Below are 16575 nucleotides of genomic sequence, written 5' to 3'. Positions count from 1 at the left end.
CTTTTGTTTAGTGCATGAAACGACAATTAGTCATCAGACATTCTATTTTAAAATCTCATTAAATGTCTTGAAGGAGATAAGTGGGTATAATATAATCAGGGATGTGAATGTTTTCGGGGTTTTCCCGGCTACTTGATTCCATGGGCAGAACTAGTCAAGAAAAGAGCTGTCGGGTGGAAAACAGACATCCCTGGGTGGGCTTGAACCACCAACCTTTCGGTTAACAGCCGAACGCGCTAACCAATTGCGCCACAGAGACCTTGGGTGTTGTGTCGAAAGTGGTTATAATAATGTTCATAATGCACAAACCATGTTGATGATATATTTCCCTACCAAACCTACCATGAATGAGTCCATACTATCTGCATGACGAGTGTGTATATCTGATATGATCTCGTTGGTGTTAAGAGTGGGTTACCCACCCGGGTGCTGAAGATTGACATATATAAAAGCAAGTACATGCCATGTCCCTGAGCTACTGAAGTTGCTCATTTGATCTGTATGGATTTTATTTTTTCAAGTCTAAATGTGTGACTTTCACATTTGACATGAATATCACTGCGAGAAAACATTTCTTTTTCATATGAGATCATGTTTTCGAGCAACTTCCAGTAGGTTTGAAATAGCAATATTCAATCATAATTGTTATTTCACAGTCAGGTCACTGGTGAGAGAGGAGAGATCATGTATTTGGTCCCAAATACACCTCTGGCTGAAGCGTTTGCATGCAGATACACTGCAAGTGGTTGTTTGTGGAACTGCAAGAGAGTCTTTCTAGTTCACAGTTGAATTACCATATTAACTCCCACAATCCATAGCACTGAACCAGCTCCTGCATTTGCTAGCCACCAGTGTAATGAGGGCTTCTTGTGGGCTGGTGGTTTCACTAAGCCAGTAGAAAGTTAACTTTGCGCAGTGGCAGTATCATAGCCCATGAGGTTAACCCGAGGCGTGATTATTGCTAGTTGAAAACTTTTCCCAATACCCCGCTGTGATGACTTGCAATATAGTCAGCATTAGCAATTTTTGACAGTCTCACGAGAGACTGATCTTTGTGTCTAAATATAGATAATGCCATTCTTTAGGAAACGGTGTAAAGCTGGAACCAGGCAAGATGATAACCTACCCCTATGATGCAAAGTATCACTAACAAGAGAATAAAATGCCCTTATGGAGTATGCCGCAAGGAAAAGAATTGGCCAAACATTTGTGGAAGACTGTACGGATTACTGCACTCCTCCTCCCTTTACAAGGGTAACTGCTGCTGGTAAAACCAAAACAAATCCTGCTCTCCTACCAATTTGGGCTCAAATATACTAGTGTCAGGTTTACATTTACAAGGTACGTCTGTTTGACAAAGGAGTCATCAGGTTGCATCTTTTGACCAAAACATGATTCAAGCCTGCCCACCTCATCAAGGTCTTGAGCAAGAACCTAAACGGAACATATGTCATTTCTTAATGTCCTGTGGACTAAACTTTGTGAGATACGTGAAAATGCCCCGAAGACTGGCATACAAATGAAAAATGTAGGAGGAGCCCCGGAATAAGTATGCATTGTAAAATAATTCAATAATAATTGTTATTGCGCAGTCAGGCTTTCAGGTCAAACCAATGAAACATATACCTAATGATGAAATTAGTGTCATGTATAAGGATATGTTAGAGTACTGAGTGTTATCACAGGATTGCAGGTATTAACTATTAACGCATCTTTCTATCTATAAATTGACATATCTATCGCATGTGAGGCAATCTTAGGTGGGAAATAATTGTACGCTCTCAATGACCACACTCGACCTATTGTCCCCAGATGTTTCCAATCCCATCTTGGTTTGCAGATAATCCTGTGCTCTTCACTAGGATTCATCTATCACCAAATGTTTCTATTTCCACCACAACAAAAGCAGTATTAATATAGTTCTTGTTCTGGCATCCCGTTTCTCAAGCAACTTCACTTAATAGATACCAACACTGATGCATAGAAAAAGAAGTCTTTTGTTTAGTGCATGAAACGACAATTAGTCATCAGACATTCTATTTTAAAATCTCATTAAATGTCTTGAAGGAGATAAGTGGGTATAATATAATCAGGGATGTGAATGTTTTCGGGGTTTTCCCGGCTACTTGATTCCATGGGCAGAACTAGTCAAGAAAAGAGCTGTCGGGTGGAAAACAGACGTCCCTGGGTGGGCTTGAACCACCAACCTTTCGGTTAACAGCCGAACGCGCTAACCAATTGCGCCACAGAGACCTTGGGTGTTGTGTCGAAAGTGGTTATAATAATGTTCATAATGCACAAACCATGTTGATGATATATTTCCCTACCAAACCTACCATGAATGAGTCCATACTATCTGCATGACGAGTGTGTATATCTGATATGATCTCGTTGGTGTTAAGAGTGGGTTACCCACCCGGGTGCTGAAGATTGACATATATAAAAGCAAGTACATGCCATGTCCCTGAGCTACTGAAGTTGCTCATTTGATCTGTATGGATTTTATTTTTTCAAGTCTAAATGTGTGACTTTCACATTTGACATGAATATCACTGCGAGAAAACATTTCTTTTTCATATGAGATCATGTTTTCGAGCAACTTCCAGTAGGTTTGAAATAGCAATATTCAATCATAATTGTTATTTCACAGTCAGGTCACTGGTGAGAGAGGAGAGATCATGTATTTGGTCCCAAATACACCTCTGGCTGAAGCGTTTGCATGCAGATACACTGCAAGTGGTTGTTTGTGGAACTGCAAGAGAGTCTTTCTAGTTCACAGTTGAATTACCATATTAACTCCCACAATCCATAGCACTGAACCAGCTCCTGCATTTGCTAGCCACCAGTGTAATGAGGGCTTCTTGTGGGCTGGTGGTTTCACTAAGCCAGTAGAAAGTTAACTTTGCGCAGTGGCAGTATCATAGCCCATGAGGTTAACCCGAGGCGTGATTATTGCTAGTTGAAAACTTTTCCCAATACCCCGCTGTGATGACTTGCAATATAGTCAGCATTAGCAATTTTTGACAGTCTCACGAGAGACTGATCTTTGTGTCTAAATATAGATAATGCCATTCTTTAGGAAACGGTGAAAAAGCTGGAACCAGGCAAGATGATAACCTACCCCTATGATGCAAAGTATCACTAACAAGAGAATAAAATGCCCTTATGGAGTATGCCGCAAGGAAAAGAATTGGCCAAACATTTGTGGAAGACTGTACGGATTACTGCACTCCTCCTCCCTTTACAAGGGTAACTGCTGCTGGTAAAACCAAAACAAATCCTGCTCTCCTACCAATTTGGGCTCAAATATACTAGTGTCAGGTTTACATTTACAAGGTACGTCTGTTTGACAAAGGAGTCATCAGGTTGCATCTTTTGACCAAAACATGATTCAAGCCTGCCCACCTCATCAAGGTCTTGAGCAAGAACCTTAACGGAACATATGTCATTTCTTAATGTCCTGTGGACTAAACTTTGTGAGATACGGGAAAATGCCCCGAAGACTGGCATACAAATGAAAAATGTAGGAGGAGCCCCGGAATAAGTATGCATTGTAAAATAATTCAATAATAATTGTTATTGCGCAGTCAGGCTTTCAGGTCAAACCAATGAAACATATACCTAATGATGAAATTAGTGTCATGTATAAGGATATGTTAGAGTACTGAGTGTTATCACAGGATTGCAGGTATTAACTATTAACGCATCTTTCTATCTATAAATTGACATATCTATCGCATGTGAGGCAATCTTAGGTGGGAAATAATTGTACGCTCTCAATGACCACACTCGACCTATTGTCCCCAGATGTTTCCAATCCCATCTTGGTTTGCAGATAATCCTGTGCTCTTCACTAGGATCCATCTATCACCAAATGTTTCTATTTCCACCACAACAAAAGCAGTATTAATATAGTTCTTGTTCTGGCATCCCGTTTCTCAAGCAACTTCACTTAATAGATACCAACACTGATGCATAGAAAAAGAAGTCTTTTGTTTAGTGCATGAAACGACAATTAGTCATCAGACATTCTATTTTAAAATCTCATTAAATGTCTTGAAGGAGATAAGTGGGTATAATATAATCAGGGATGTGAATGTTTTCGGGGTTTTCCCGGCTACTTGATTCCATGGGCAGAACTAGTGAAGAAAAGAGCTGTCGGGTGGAAAACAGGCGTCCCTGGGTGGGCTTGAACCACCAACCTTTCGGTTAACAGCCGAACGCGCTAACCAATTGCGCCACAGAGACCTTGGGTGTTGTGTCGAAAGTGGTTATAATAATGTTCATAATGCACTAACCATGTTGATGATATATTTCCCTACCAAACCTACCCTGAATGAGTCCATACTATCTGCATGATGAGTGTGTATATCTGATATGATCTCGTTGGTGTTAAGAGGGGGCTACCCACCCGGGTCCTGAAGATTGACATATATAAAAGCAAGTACATGCCATGTCCCTGAGCTACTGAAGTTGCTCATTTGATCTGTATGGATTTTATTTTTGAAGTCTAAATGTGTGACTTTCACATTTGACATGAATATCGCTGCGAGAAAACATTTCTTTTTCATATGAGATCATGTTTTCGAGCAACTTCCAGTAGGTTTGAAATAGCAATATTCAATCATAATTGTTATTTAACAGTCAGGTCACTGGTAAGAGAGGAGAGATCATGTATTTGGTCCCAAATACACCTCTGGCTGAAGCGTTTGCATGCAGATACACTGCAAGTGGTTGTTTGTGGAACTGCAAGAGAGTCTTTCTAGTTCACAGTTGAATTACCATATTAACTCCCACAATCCATAGCACTGAACCAGCTCCTGCATTTGCTAGCCACCAGTGTAATGAGGGCTTCTTGTGGGCTGGTGGTTACTAAGCCAGTAGAAAGTTAACTTTGCGCAGTGGCAGTATCATAGCCCATGAGGTTGATCTGAGGCGTGATTATTGCTAGTTGAAAACTTTTCCCAATACCCCGCTGTGATGACTTGCAATATAGTCAGCATTAGCAATTTTTGACAGTCTCACGAGAGACTGATCTTTGTGTCTAAATATAGATAATGCCATTCTTTAGGAAACGGTGTAAAGCTGGAACCAGGCAAGATGATAACCTACCCCTATGATGCAAAGTATCACTAACAAGCGAATAAAATGCCCTTATGGAGTATGCCGCAAGGAAAAGAATTGGCCAAACATTTGTGGAAGACTGTACGGATTACCGCACTCCTCCTCCCTTTACAAGGGTAACTGCTGCTGGTAAAACCAAAACAAATCCTGCTCTCCTACCAATTTGGGCTCAAATATACTAGTGTCAGGTTTACATTTACAAGGTACGTCTGTTTGACAAAGGAGTCATCAGGTTGCATCTTTTGACCAAAACATGATTCCAGCCTGCCCACCTCATCAAGGTCTTGAGCAAGAACCTAAACGGAATATATGTCATTTCTTAATGTCCTGTGGACTAAACTTTGTGAGATACGGGAAAATGCCCTGAAGACTGGCATACAAATGAAAAATATACGAGGAGCCCCTGGAATAAGTATGCATTGTAAAATAATTCAATAATAATTGTTATTGCGCAGTCAGGCTTTCAGGTCAAACCAATGAAACATATACCTAATGATGAAATTAGTGTCATGTATAAGGATATGTTAGAGTACTGAGCGTTATCACAGGATTGCAGGTATTAACTGTTAACGCATCTTTCTATCTATAAATTGACATATCTATCGCATGTGAGGCAATCTTAGGTGGGAAATAATTGTACGCTCTCAATGACCACACTCGACCTATTGTCCCCAGATGTTTCCAATCCCATCTTGGTTTGCAGATAATCCTGTGCTCTTCACTAGGATTCATCTATCACCAAATGTTTCTATTTCCACCATAACAAAAGCAGTATTAATATAGTTCTTGTTCTGGCATCCCGTTTCTCAAGCAACTTCACTTAATAGATACCAACACTGATGCATAGAAAAAGAAGTCTTTTGTTTAGTGCATGAAACGACAATTAGTCATCAGACATTCTATTTTAAAATCTCATTAAATGTCTTGAAGGAGATAAGTGGGTATAATATAATCAGGGATGTGAATGTTTTCGGGGTTTTCCCGGCTACTTGATTCCATGGGCAGAACTAGTCAAGAAAAGAGCTGTCGGGTGGAAAACAGACGTCCCTGGGTGGGCTTGAACCACCAACCTTTCGGTTAACAGCCGAACGCGCTAACCAATTGCGCCACAGAGACCTTGGGTGTTAAGTCGAAAGTGGTTATAATAATGTTCATAATGCACAAACCATGTTGATGATATATTTCCCTACCAAACCTACAATGAATGAGTCCATACTATCTGCATGACGAGTGTGTATATCTGATATGATCTCGTTGGTGTTAAGAGTGGGTTACCCACCCGGGTGCTGAAGATTTACATATATAAAAGCAAGTACATGCCATGTCCCTGAGCTACTGAAGTTGCTCATTTGATCTGTATGGATTTTATTTTTTGAAGTCTAAATGTGTGACTTTCACATTTGACATGAATATCACTGCGAGAAAACATTTCTTTTTCATATGAGATCATGTTTTCGAGCAACTTCCAGTAGGTTTGAAATAGCAATATTCAATCATAATTGTTATTTCACAGTCAGGTCACTGGTAAGAGAGGAGAGATCATGTATTTGGTCCCAAATACACCTCTGGCTGAAGCGTTTGCATGCAGATACACTGCAAGTGGTTGTTTGTGGAACTGCAAGAGAGTCTTTCTAGTTCACAGTTGAATTACCATATTAACTCCCACAATCCATAGCACTGAACCAGCTCCTGCATTTGCTAGCCACCATTGTAATGAGGGCTTCTTGTGGGCTGGTGGTTACTAAGCCAGTAGAAAGTTAACTTTGCGCAGTGGCAGTATTATAGCCCATGAGGTTAACCTGAGGCGTGATTATTGCTAGTTGAAAACTTTTCCCAATACCCTGCTGTGATGACTTGCAATATAGTCAGCATTAGCAATTTTTGACAGTCTCACGAGAGACTGATCTTTGTGTCTAAATATAGATAATCCATTGTCTGAAAATTCTACTGATTAGATGTTCTGTGATATTTTTAATCTACATTTGATGTGATATGTGATATTTAGTTAAAACTAATGATTTAAATGTTAATTAATGAAATGTTCTGAAACTATTAACAAGCTTGTACTTTTAATTCTCTGTTAATGTTTAAATAACAAACTATTAAAATATTCAGTTATAGCCACAATAACGAGGTATTAATAAAATTATTCTTCTGACACCACGTTTCTCCAGCAAGATTACTCACAGAACTTTATATAAAATGTTAAATGAGATGAGGGAGATAACAGTGTATAATAGAAATAGGGATGTGTGAGGATTTGTACAAAGTATCCAATGTCATGTGCAGACATACTGACGGGAGATAAGTATCTAGATGCAGAGTATGTTGTGATTAGGGGGAAGGAACATGTTGAACCCATTTAATTGACACATTGGAAGAGATACATATATATTGGGTTAGATATTGCTTATGTATCTTTTTGTGGAAGGTATAAAGTTGCTGATCTTCTGACATAAGGGGTCAGTGCTGTGATGTCCCTGATCCATCTGCAGACCCCACAGTGCTGCACTCCTGGTCCCGGACACAGTCACCCACTAATAATTACAGAGGGAGGGGGAGGGAAACAAACATTTCTGCAGCCACACTGGGGTTTTACATTTTACCTGTGAAGACTGAGCATGCGCGAAGCTGGCAATGCCTGCTGGGAAATGTAGTCTTTCCTTCACATCCAATATTAACTGCGCATGTGTGAGCCAAGCAAGGTATGCTTGGAAATGCCACCTAGACAAGCAGCGTGCGTGAGTGAGAGGACTGCTGGGAAATGTAGTCTTTCTTTTAACTGTCTGGGTGCATGTGTGAGCCAAGCAACTTATGCTTGGAAATACCCTCTAGTGTGTAAGTGAGAATACTGCGCATCAGGTTTCCCAATTCAAATTGCAGTGTAACTCAGTTTCTGTAGTGTAGTGGTTATCACGTTCGCCTAACACGCGAAAGGTCCCCGGTTCGAGACCGGGCAGAAACAGCCTTCATTTTTTAAAGTCAAATTATATTAAATTGTTAGTTTGTTCTGATATTTCTAGATATAAGGTCATTTGTGCAATCCCTTTTGCTGCGCTACTACCAATTACATACGAGAGAATGCTCAGATATTTCAAAACGAGGAAAAGAAAGCTAATGTATAAAGAATGAAAATAAAGCTTTCCATCTTTCAATTATGCATCAATTATCTCCTAGAAAATGTGAGATTATTATATTTAAATAGATTAAAGTGATGCATATGAATCAGGAGGAATATACTGCTGAGCCTGGCTATCTTCTCAACACAAAAGAAAACTTGAATATAATCTGTTATTTACCTATTTTTTTTTTTTATCATTTTAGACCACAGAACTACAAATATGCCACTTTATTTGCCAAACTTTTCATATATGTATATTGATATAATGTTTTTTCATTGTACAATTATGTATATTGTCTATTACAAACACCAAACAAAACAAGTATAAGGGACTTGCATACAGTCTTCTGTTAACATGTGGTCAATGGATCAAAACCATCTTCTGCAAAAAAAAATTGTGTTACTTATTTTGATCTTTTTATTAAACAGAACTGCAAAAATCCCACAATATTTGCCAAATTATGTATATATATAATTTATTTTTTAAACACGTTTTTGTAAAATGATGTACACTGTATATGGTCTATTAGAAACCAGACACTATACAAACAAGTGATTCTTTGATTTAGAATATGAAACAGAATTCTTAGAATGTTGCATGTTATGTTGCAAAGATAAGTACTAGATCATTTAGTGTTTCAAGTCACATGGCAGAGAATGAGCATCTTCACTTGTGTCTGCTTCTAGTTCCCCACTGTCTTAATTTGAGAGAAGCATCATTTAATAAATCATTGGAGCTTCGGAAAAATATATATATTTATACTAGAATGGCAAATATATATATATATTTGCCATTCTAGTTTTATATATATTTATATCTACACACGTTTAACATCACACACCAAAATGCAATTAATTCAATGTATATTATTTATACAATAACTGCTTTTTTCAACTATGTGGGTGTCTTATTTCCGAAAATAACATTTTCGTAGTTGAAATATTAGGATATTATACATTCATGAGCGTTATCACAAGATTGCAGGTATTAACTGTTAACGCATCTTTCTATCTATAAATTGACATATCTATCGCATGTGAGGCAATCTTAGGTGGGAAATAATTGTACGCTCTCAATGACCACACTCGACCTATTGTCCCCAGATGTTTCCAATCCCATCTTGGTTTGCAGATAATCCCGTGCTCTTCACTAGGATTCATCTATCACCAAATGTTTCTATTTCCACCATAACAAAAGCAGTATTAATATAGTTCTTGTTCTGGCATCCCGTTTCTCAAGCAACTTCACTTAATAGATACCAACACTGATGCATAGAAAAAGAAGTCTTTTGTTTAGTGCATGAAACGACAATTAGTCATCAGACATTCTATTTTAAAATCTCATTAAATGTCTTGAAGGAGATAAGTGGGTATAATATAATCAGGGATGTGAATGTTTTCGGGGTTTTCCCGGCTACTTGATTCCATGGGCAGAACTAGTCAAGAAAAGAGCTGTCGGGTGGAAAACAGACGTCCCTGGGTGGGCTTGAACCACCAACCTTTCGGTTAACAGCCGAACGCGCTAACCAATTGCGCCACAGAGACCTTGGGTGTTGTGTCGAAAGTGGTTATAATAATGTTCATAATGCACAAACCATGTTGATGATATATTTCCCTACCAAACCTACCATGAATGAGTCCATACTATCTGCATGACGAGTGTGTATATCTGATATGATCTCGTTGGTGTTAAGAGTGGGTTACCCACCCGGGTGCTGAAGATTTACATATATAAAAGCAAGTACATGCCATGTCCCTGAGCTACTGAAGTTGCTCATTTGATCTGTATGGATTTTATTTTTTGAAGTCTAAATGTGTGACTTTCACATTTGACATGAATATCACTGCGAGAAAACATTTCTTTTTCATATGAGATCATGTTTTCGAGCAACTTCCAGTAGGTTTGAAATAGCAATATTCAATCATAATTGTTATTTCACAGTCAGGTCACTGGTAAGAGAGGAGAGATCATGTATTTGGTCCCAAATACACCTCTGGCTGAAGCGTTTGCATGCAGATACACTGCAAGTGGTTGTTTGTGGAACTGCAAGAGAGTCTTTCTAGTTCACAGTTGAATTACCATATTAACTCCCACAATCCATAGCACTGAACCAGCTCCTGCATTTGCTAGCCACCAGTGTAATGAGGGCTTCTTGTGGGCTGGTGGTTTCACTAAGCCAGTAGAAAGTTAACTTTGCGCAGTGGCAGTATCATAGCCCATGAGGTTAACCCGAGGCGTGATTATTGCTAGTTGAAAACTTTTCCCAATACCCCGCTGTGATGACTTGCAATATAGTCAGCATTAGCAATTTTTGACAGTCTCACGAGAGACTGATCTTTGTGTCTAAATATAGATAATGCCATTCTTTAGGAAACGGTGTAAAGCTGGAACCAGGCAAGATGATAACCTACCCCTATGATGCAAAGTATCACTAACAAGAGAATAAAATGCCCTTATGGAGTATGCAGCAAGGAAAAGAATTGGCCAAACATTTGTGGAAGACTGTACGGATTACCGCGCTCCTCCTCCTTTTACAAGGGTAACTGCTGCTGGTAAAACCAAAACAAATCCTGCTCTCCTACCAATTTGGGCTCAAATATACTAGTGTCAGGTTTACATTTACAAGGTACGTCTGTTTGACAAAGGAGTCATCAGGTTGCATCTTTTGACCAAAACATGATTCAAGCCTGCCCACCTCATCAAGGTCTTGAGCAAGAACCTAAACGGAACATATGTCATTTCTTAATGTCCTGTGGACTAAACTTTGTGAGATACGTGAAAATGCCCCGAAGACTGGCATACAAATGAAAAATGTAGGAGGAGCCCCGGAATAAGTATGCATTGTAAAATAATTCAATAATAATTGTTATTGCGCAGTCAGGCTTTCAGGTCAAACCAATGAAACATATACCTAATGATGAAATTAGTGTCATGTATAAGGATATGTTCGAGTACTGAGTGTTATCACAGGATTGCAGGTATTAACTGTTAACGCATCTTTCTATCTATAAATTGACATATCTATCGCATGTGAGGCAATCTTAGGTGGGAAATAATTGTACGCTCTCAATGACCACACTCGACCTATTGTCCCCAGATGTTTCCAATCCCATCTTGGTTTGCAGATAATCCTGTGCTCTTCACTAGGATCCATCTATCACCAAATGTTTCTATTTCCACCACAACAGAAGCAGTATTAATATAGTTCTTGTTCTGGCATCCCGTTTCTCAAGCAACTTCACTTAATAGATACCAACACTGATGCATAGAAAAAGAAGTCTTTTGTTTAGTGCATGAAACGACAATTAGTCATCAGACATTCTATTTTAAAATCTCATTAAATGTCTTGAAGGAGATAAGTGGGTATAATATAATCAGGGATGTGAATGTTTTCGGGGTTTTCCCAGCTACTTGATTCCATGGGCGGAACTAGTCAAGAAAAGAGCTGTCGGGTGGAAAACAGACGTCCCTGGGTGGGCTTGAACCACCAACCTTTCGGTTAACAGCCGAACGCGCTAACCAATTGCGCCACAGAGACCTTGGGTGTTATGTCGAAAGTGGTTATAATAATGTTCATAATTCACGAACCATGTTGATGATATATTTCCCTACCAAACCTACCATGAATGAGTCCATACTATCTGCATGACGAGTGTGTATATCTGATATGATCTCGTTGGTGTTAAGAGTGGGTTACCCACCCGGGTGCTGAAGATTTACATATATAAAAGCAAGTACATGCCATGTCCCTGAGCTACTGAAGTTGCTCATTTGATCTGTATGGATTTTATTTTTTGAAGTCTAAATGTGTGACTTTCACATTTGACATGAATATCACTGCGAGAAAACATTTCTTTTTCATATGAGATCATGTTTTCGAGCAACTTCCAGTAGGTTTGAAATAGCAATATTCAATCATAATTGTTATTTCACAGTCAGGTCACTGGTAAGAGAGGAGAGATCATGTATTTGGTCCCAAATACACCTCTGGCTGAAGCGTTTGCATGCAGATACACTGCAAGTGGTTGTTTGTGGAACTGCAAGAGAGTCTTTCTAGTTCACAGTTGAATTACCATATTAACTCCCACAATCCATAGCACTGAACCAGCTCCTGCATTTGCTAGCCACCAGTGTAATGAGGGCTTCTTGTGGGCTGGTGGTTTCACTAAGCCAGTAGAAAGTTAACTTTGCGCAGTGGCAGTATCATAGCCCATGAGGTTAACCCGAGGCGTGATTATTGCTAGTTGAAAACTTTTCCCAATACCCCGCTGTGATGACTTGCAATATAGTCAGCATTAGCAATTTTTGACAGTCTCACGAGAGACTGATCTTTGTGTCTAAATATAGATAATGCCATTCTTTAGGAAACGGTGTAAAGCTGGAACCAGGCAAGATGATAACCTACCCCTATGATGCAAAGTATCACTAACAAGAGAATAAAATGCCCTTATGGAGTATGCAGCAAGGAAAAGAATTGGCCAAACATTTGTGGAAGACTGTACGGATTACCGCGCTCCTCCTCCTTTTACAAGGGTAACTGCTGCTGGTAAAACCAAAACAAATCCTGCTCTCCTACCAATTTGGGCTCAAATATACTAGTGTCAGGTTTACATTTACAAGGTACGTCTGTTTGACAAAGGAGTCATCAGGTTGCATCTTTTGACCAAAACATGATTCAAGCCTGCCCACCTCATCAAGGTCTTGAGCAAGAACCTAAACGGAACATATGTCATTTCTTAATGTCCTGTGGACTAAACTTTGTGAGATACGTGAAAATGCCCCGAAGACTGGCATACAAATGAAAAATGTAGGAGGAGCCCCGGAATAAGTATGCATTGTAAAATAATTCAATAATAATTGTTATTGCGCAGTCAGGCTTTCAGGTCAAACCAATGAAACATATACCTAATGATGAAATTAGTGTCATGTATAAGGATATGTTCGAGTACTGAGTGTTATCACAGGATTGCAGGTATTAACTGTTAACGCATCTTTCTATCTATAAATTGACATATCTATCGCATGTGAGGCAATCTTAGGTGGGAAATAATTGTACGCTCTCAATGACCACACTCGACCTATTGTCCCCAGATGTTTCCAATCCCATCTTGGTTTGCAGATAATCCTGTGCTCTTCACTAGGATCCATCTATCACCAAATGTTTCTATTTCCACCACAACAGAAGCAGTATTAATATAGTTCTTGTTCTGGCATCCCGTTTCTCAAGCAACTTCACTTAATAGATACCAACACTGATGCATAGAAAAAGAAGTCTTTTGTTTAGTGCATGAAACGACAATTAGTCATCAGACATTCTATTTTAAAATCTCATTAAATGTCTTGAAGGAGATAAGTGGGTATAATATAATCAGGGATGTGAATGTTTTCGGGGTTTTCCCAGCTACTTGATTCCATGGGCGGAACTAGTCAAGAAAAGAGCTGTCGGGTGGAAAACAGACGTCCCTGGGTGGGCTTGAACCACCAACCTTTCGGTTAACAGCCGAACGCGCTAACCAATTGCGCCACAGAGACCTTGGGTGTTATGTCGAAAGTGGTTATAATAATGTTCATAATTCACGAACCATGTTGATGATATATTTCCCTACCAAACCTACCATGAATGAGTCCATACTATCTGCATGACGAGTGTGTATATCTGATATGATCTCGTTGGTGTTAAGAGTGGGTTACCCACCCGGGTGCTGAAGATTTACATATATAAAAGCAAGTACATGCCATGTCCCTGAGCTACTGAAGTTGCTCATTTGATCTGTATGGATTTTATTTTTTGAAGTCTAAATGTGTGACTTTCACATTTGACATGAATATCACTGCGAGAAAACATTTCTTTTTCATATGAGATCATGTTTTCGAGCAACTTCCAGTAGGTTTGAAATAGCAATATTCAATCATAATTGTTATTTCACAGTCAGGTCACTGGTAAGAGAGGAGAGATCATGTATTTGGTCCCAAATACACCTCTGGCTGAAGCGTTTGCATGCAGATACACTGCAAGTGGTTGTTTGTGGAACTGCAAGAGAGTCTTTCTAGTTCACAGTTGAATTACCATATTAACTCCCACAATCCATAGCACTGAACCAGCTCCTGCATTTGCTAGCCACCAGTGTAATGAGGGCTTCTTGTGGGCTGGTGGTTTCACTAAGCCAGTAGAAAGTTAACTTTGCGCAGTGGCAGTATCATAGCCCATGAGGTTAACCCGAGGCGTGATTATTGCTAGTTGAAAACTTTTCCCAATACCCCGCTGTGATGACTTGCAATATAGTCAGCATTAGCAATTTTTGACAGTCTCACGAGAGACTGATCTTTGTGTCTAAATATAGATAATGCCATTCTTTAGGAAACGGTGTAAAGCTGGAACCAGGCAAGATGATAACCTACCCCTATGATGCAAAGTATCACTAACAAGAGAATAAAATGCCCTTATGGAGTATGCAGCAAGGAAAAGAATTGGCCAAACATTTGTGGAAGACTGTACGGATTACCGCGCTCCTCCTCCTTTTACAAGGGTAACTGCTGCTGGTAAAACCAAAACAAATCCTGCTCTCCTACCAATTTGGGCTCAAATATACTAGTGTCAGGTTTACATTTACAAGGTACGTCTGTTTGACAAAGGAGTCATCAGGTTGCATCTTTTGACCAAAACATGATTCAAGCCTGCCCACCTCATCAAGGTCTTGAGCAAGAACCTAAACGGAACATATGTCATTTCTTAATGTCCTGTGGACTAAACTTTGTGAGATACGTGAAAATGCCCCGAAGACTGGCATACAAATGAAAAATGTAGGAGGAGCCCCGGAATACGTATGCATTGTAAAATAATTCAATAATAATTGTTATTGCGCAGTCAGGCTTTCAGGTCAAACCAATGAAACATATACCTAATGATGAAATTAGTGTCATGTATAAGGATATGTTAGAGTACTGAGTGTTATCACAGGATTGCAGGTATTAACTGTTAACGCATCTTTCTATCTATAAATTGACATATCTATCGCATGTGAGGCAATCTTAGGTGGGAAATAATTGTACGCTCTCAATGACCACACTCGACCTATTGTCCCCAGATGTTTCCAATCCCATCTTGGTTTGCAGATAATCCTGTGCTCTTCACTAGGATCCATCTATCACCAAATGTTTCTATTTCCACCACAACAAAAGCAGTATTAATATAGTTCTTGTTCTGGCATCCCGTTTCTCAAGCAACTTCACTTAATAGATACCAACACTGATGCATAGAAAAAGAAGTCTTTTGTTTAGTGCATGAAACGACAATTAGTCATCAGACATTCTATTTTAAAATCTCATTAAATGTCTTGAAGGAGATAAGTGGGTATAATATAATCAGGGATGTGAATGTTTTCGGGGTTTTCCCGGCTACTTGATTCCATGGGCAGAACTAGTCAAGAAAAGAGCTGTCGGGTGGAAAACAGACGTCCCTGGGTGGGCTTGAACCACCAACCTTTCGGTTAACAGCCGAACGCGCTAACCAATTGCGCCACAGAAACCTTGGGTGTTTGGTCGAAAGTGGTTCTAATAATGTTCATAATTCACTAACCATGTTGATGATATATTTCCCTACCAAACCTACAATGAATGAGTCCATACTGTCTGCATGACGAGTGTGTATATCTGATAAGATCTCGTTGGTGTTTAGAGGGGGTTACCCACCCGGGTCCTGAAGATTGACATATATAAAAACAAGTACATGCCATGTCCCTGAGCTACTGAAGTTGCTCATTTGATCTGTATGGATTTTATTTTTCAAGTCTAAATGTGTGACTTTCACATTTGACATGAATATCGCTGAGATGAAAACATTTCTTTTTCATATGAGATCATGTTTTCGAGCAACTTCCAGTAGGTTTGAAATAGCAATATTCAATCATAATTGTTATTTCACAGTCAGGTCACTGGTAAGAGAGGAGAGATCATGTATTTGGTCCCAAATACACCTCTGGCTGAAGCGTTTGCATGCAGATACACTGCAAGTGGTTGTTTGTGGAACTGCAAGAGAGTCTTTCTAGTTCACAGTTGAATTACCATATTAACTCCCACAATCCATAGCACTGAACCAGCTCCTGCATTTGCTAGCCACCAGTGTAATGAGGGCTTCTTGTGGGCTGGTGGTTTCACTAAGCCAGTAGAAAGTTAACTTTGCGCAGTGGCAGTATCATAGCCCATGAGGTTAACCCGAGGCGTGATTATTGCTAGTTGAAAACTTTTCCCAATACCCCGCTGTGATGACTTGCAATATAGTCAGCATTAGCAATTTTTGACAGTCTCACGAGAGACTGATCTTTGTGTCTAA

At 39.4% G+C, this 16575-nt stretch overlaps 15 non-coding genes across 15 annotated transcripts; 9 read left to right on the top strand and 6 right to left on the bottom strand.

Annotated features, from left to right (window-relative positions):
* Nucleotides 1–904: 904 nt before the first annotated feature.
* Nucleotides 905–1045, top strand: LOC142485666 (U4 spliceosomal RNA). Its single transcript, XR_012798673.1, has one exon. It is a non-coding gene; the product is annotated as a U4 spliceosomal RNA (small nuclear RNA).
* Nucleotides 1046–2179: 1134 nt separating this feature from the next.
* On the bottom strand, nt 2180–2253 carry TRNAN-GUU (transfer RNA asparagine (anticodon GUU)). The gene has a single exon. It is a non-coding gene; the product is annotated as a tRNA-Asn (tRNA).
* A 645-nt stretch (nt 2254–2898) lies between these two features.
* On the top strand, nt 2899–3039 carry LOC142485665 (U4 spliceosomal RNA). Its single transcript, XR_012798672.1, has one exon. It is a non-coding gene; the product is annotated as a U4 spliceosomal RNA (small nuclear RNA).
* Nucleotides 3040–4174: 1135 nt separating this feature from the next.
* On the bottom strand, nt 4175–4248 carry TRNAN-GUU (transfer RNA asparagine (anticodon GUU)). Its single transcript has one exon. It is a non-coding gene; the product is annotated as a tRNA-Asn (tRNA).
* A 642-nt stretch (nt 4249–4890) lies between these two features.
* LOC142485667 (U4 spliceosomal RNA) lies at nt 4891–5031 on the top strand. The gene has a single exon (XR_012798674.1). It is a non-coding gene; the product is annotated as a U4 spliceosomal RNA (small nuclear RNA).
* Nucleotides 5032–6166: 1135 nt separating this feature from the next.
* On the bottom strand, nt 6167–6240 carry TRNAN-GUU (transfer RNA asparagine (anticodon GUU)). Its single transcript has one exon. It is a non-coding gene; the product is annotated as a tRNA-Asn (tRNA).
* A 643-nt stretch (nt 6241–6883) lies between these two features.
* Nucleotides 6884–7024, top strand: LOC142485673 (U4 spliceosomal RNA). Its single transcript, XR_012798680.1, has one exon. It is a non-coding gene; the product is annotated as a U4 spliceosomal RNA (small nuclear RNA).
* Nucleotides 7025–8016: 992 nt separating this feature from the next.
* TRNAV-AAC (transfer RNA valine (anticodon AAC)) lies at nt 8017–8089 on the top strand. The gene has a single exon. It is a non-coding gene; the product is annotated as a tRNA-Val (tRNA).
* A 1627-nt stretch (nt 8090–9716) lies between these two features.
* TRNAN-GUU (transfer RNA asparagine (anticodon GUU)) lies at nt 9717–9790 on the bottom strand. Its single transcript has one exon. It is a non-coding gene; the product is annotated as a tRNA-Asn (tRNA).
* Nucleotides 9791–10435: 645 nt separating this feature from the next.
* On the top strand, nt 10436–10576 carry LOC142485664 (U4 spliceosomal RNA). Its single transcript, XR_012798671.1, has one exon. It is a non-coding gene; the product is annotated as a U4 spliceosomal RNA (small nuclear RNA).
* A 1134-nt stretch (nt 10577–11710) lies between these two features.
* TRNAN-GUU (transfer RNA asparagine (anticodon GUU)) lies at nt 11711–11784 on the bottom strand. The gene has a single exon. It is a non-coding gene; the product is annotated as a tRNA-Asn (tRNA).
* Nucleotides 11785–12429: 645 nt separating this feature from the next.
* LOC142485678 (U4 spliceosomal RNA) lies at nt 12430–12570 on the top strand. Its single transcript, XR_012798685.1, has one exon. It is a non-coding gene; the product is annotated as a U4 spliceosomal RNA (small nuclear RNA).
* A 1134-nt stretch (nt 12571–13704) lies between these two features.
* On the bottom strand, nt 13705–13778 carry TRNAN-GUU (transfer RNA asparagine (anticodon GUU)). Its single transcript has one exon. It is a non-coding gene; the product is annotated as a tRNA-Asn (tRNA).
* A 645-nt stretch (nt 13779–14423) lies between these two features.
* Nucleotides 14424–14564, top strand: LOC142485677 (U4 spliceosomal RNA). Its single transcript, XR_012798684.1, has one exon. It is a non-coding gene; the product is annotated as a U4 spliceosomal RNA (small nuclear RNA).
* A 1853-nt stretch (nt 14565–16417) lies between these two features.
* Nucleotides 16418–16558, top strand: LOC142485676 (U4 spliceosomal RNA). Its single transcript, XR_012798683.1, has one exon. It is a non-coding gene; the product is annotated as a U4 spliceosomal RNA (small nuclear RNA).
* Nucleotides 16559–16575: the final 17 nt, after the last annotated feature.

This window comes from Ascaphus truei, unplaced genomic scaffold (assembly GCF_040206685.1).
Source record: "Ascaphus truei isolate aAscTru1 unplaced genomic scaffold, aAscTru1.hap1 HAP1_SCAFFOLD_620, whole genome shotgun sequence".
In the NCBI taxonomy this organism is placed as follows: domain Eukaryota; kingdom Metazoa; phylum Chordata; class Amphibia; order Anura; family Ascaphidae; genus Ascaphus; species Ascaphus truei.
This window is presented reverse-complemented; position numbering and strand designations above follow the sequence as displayed.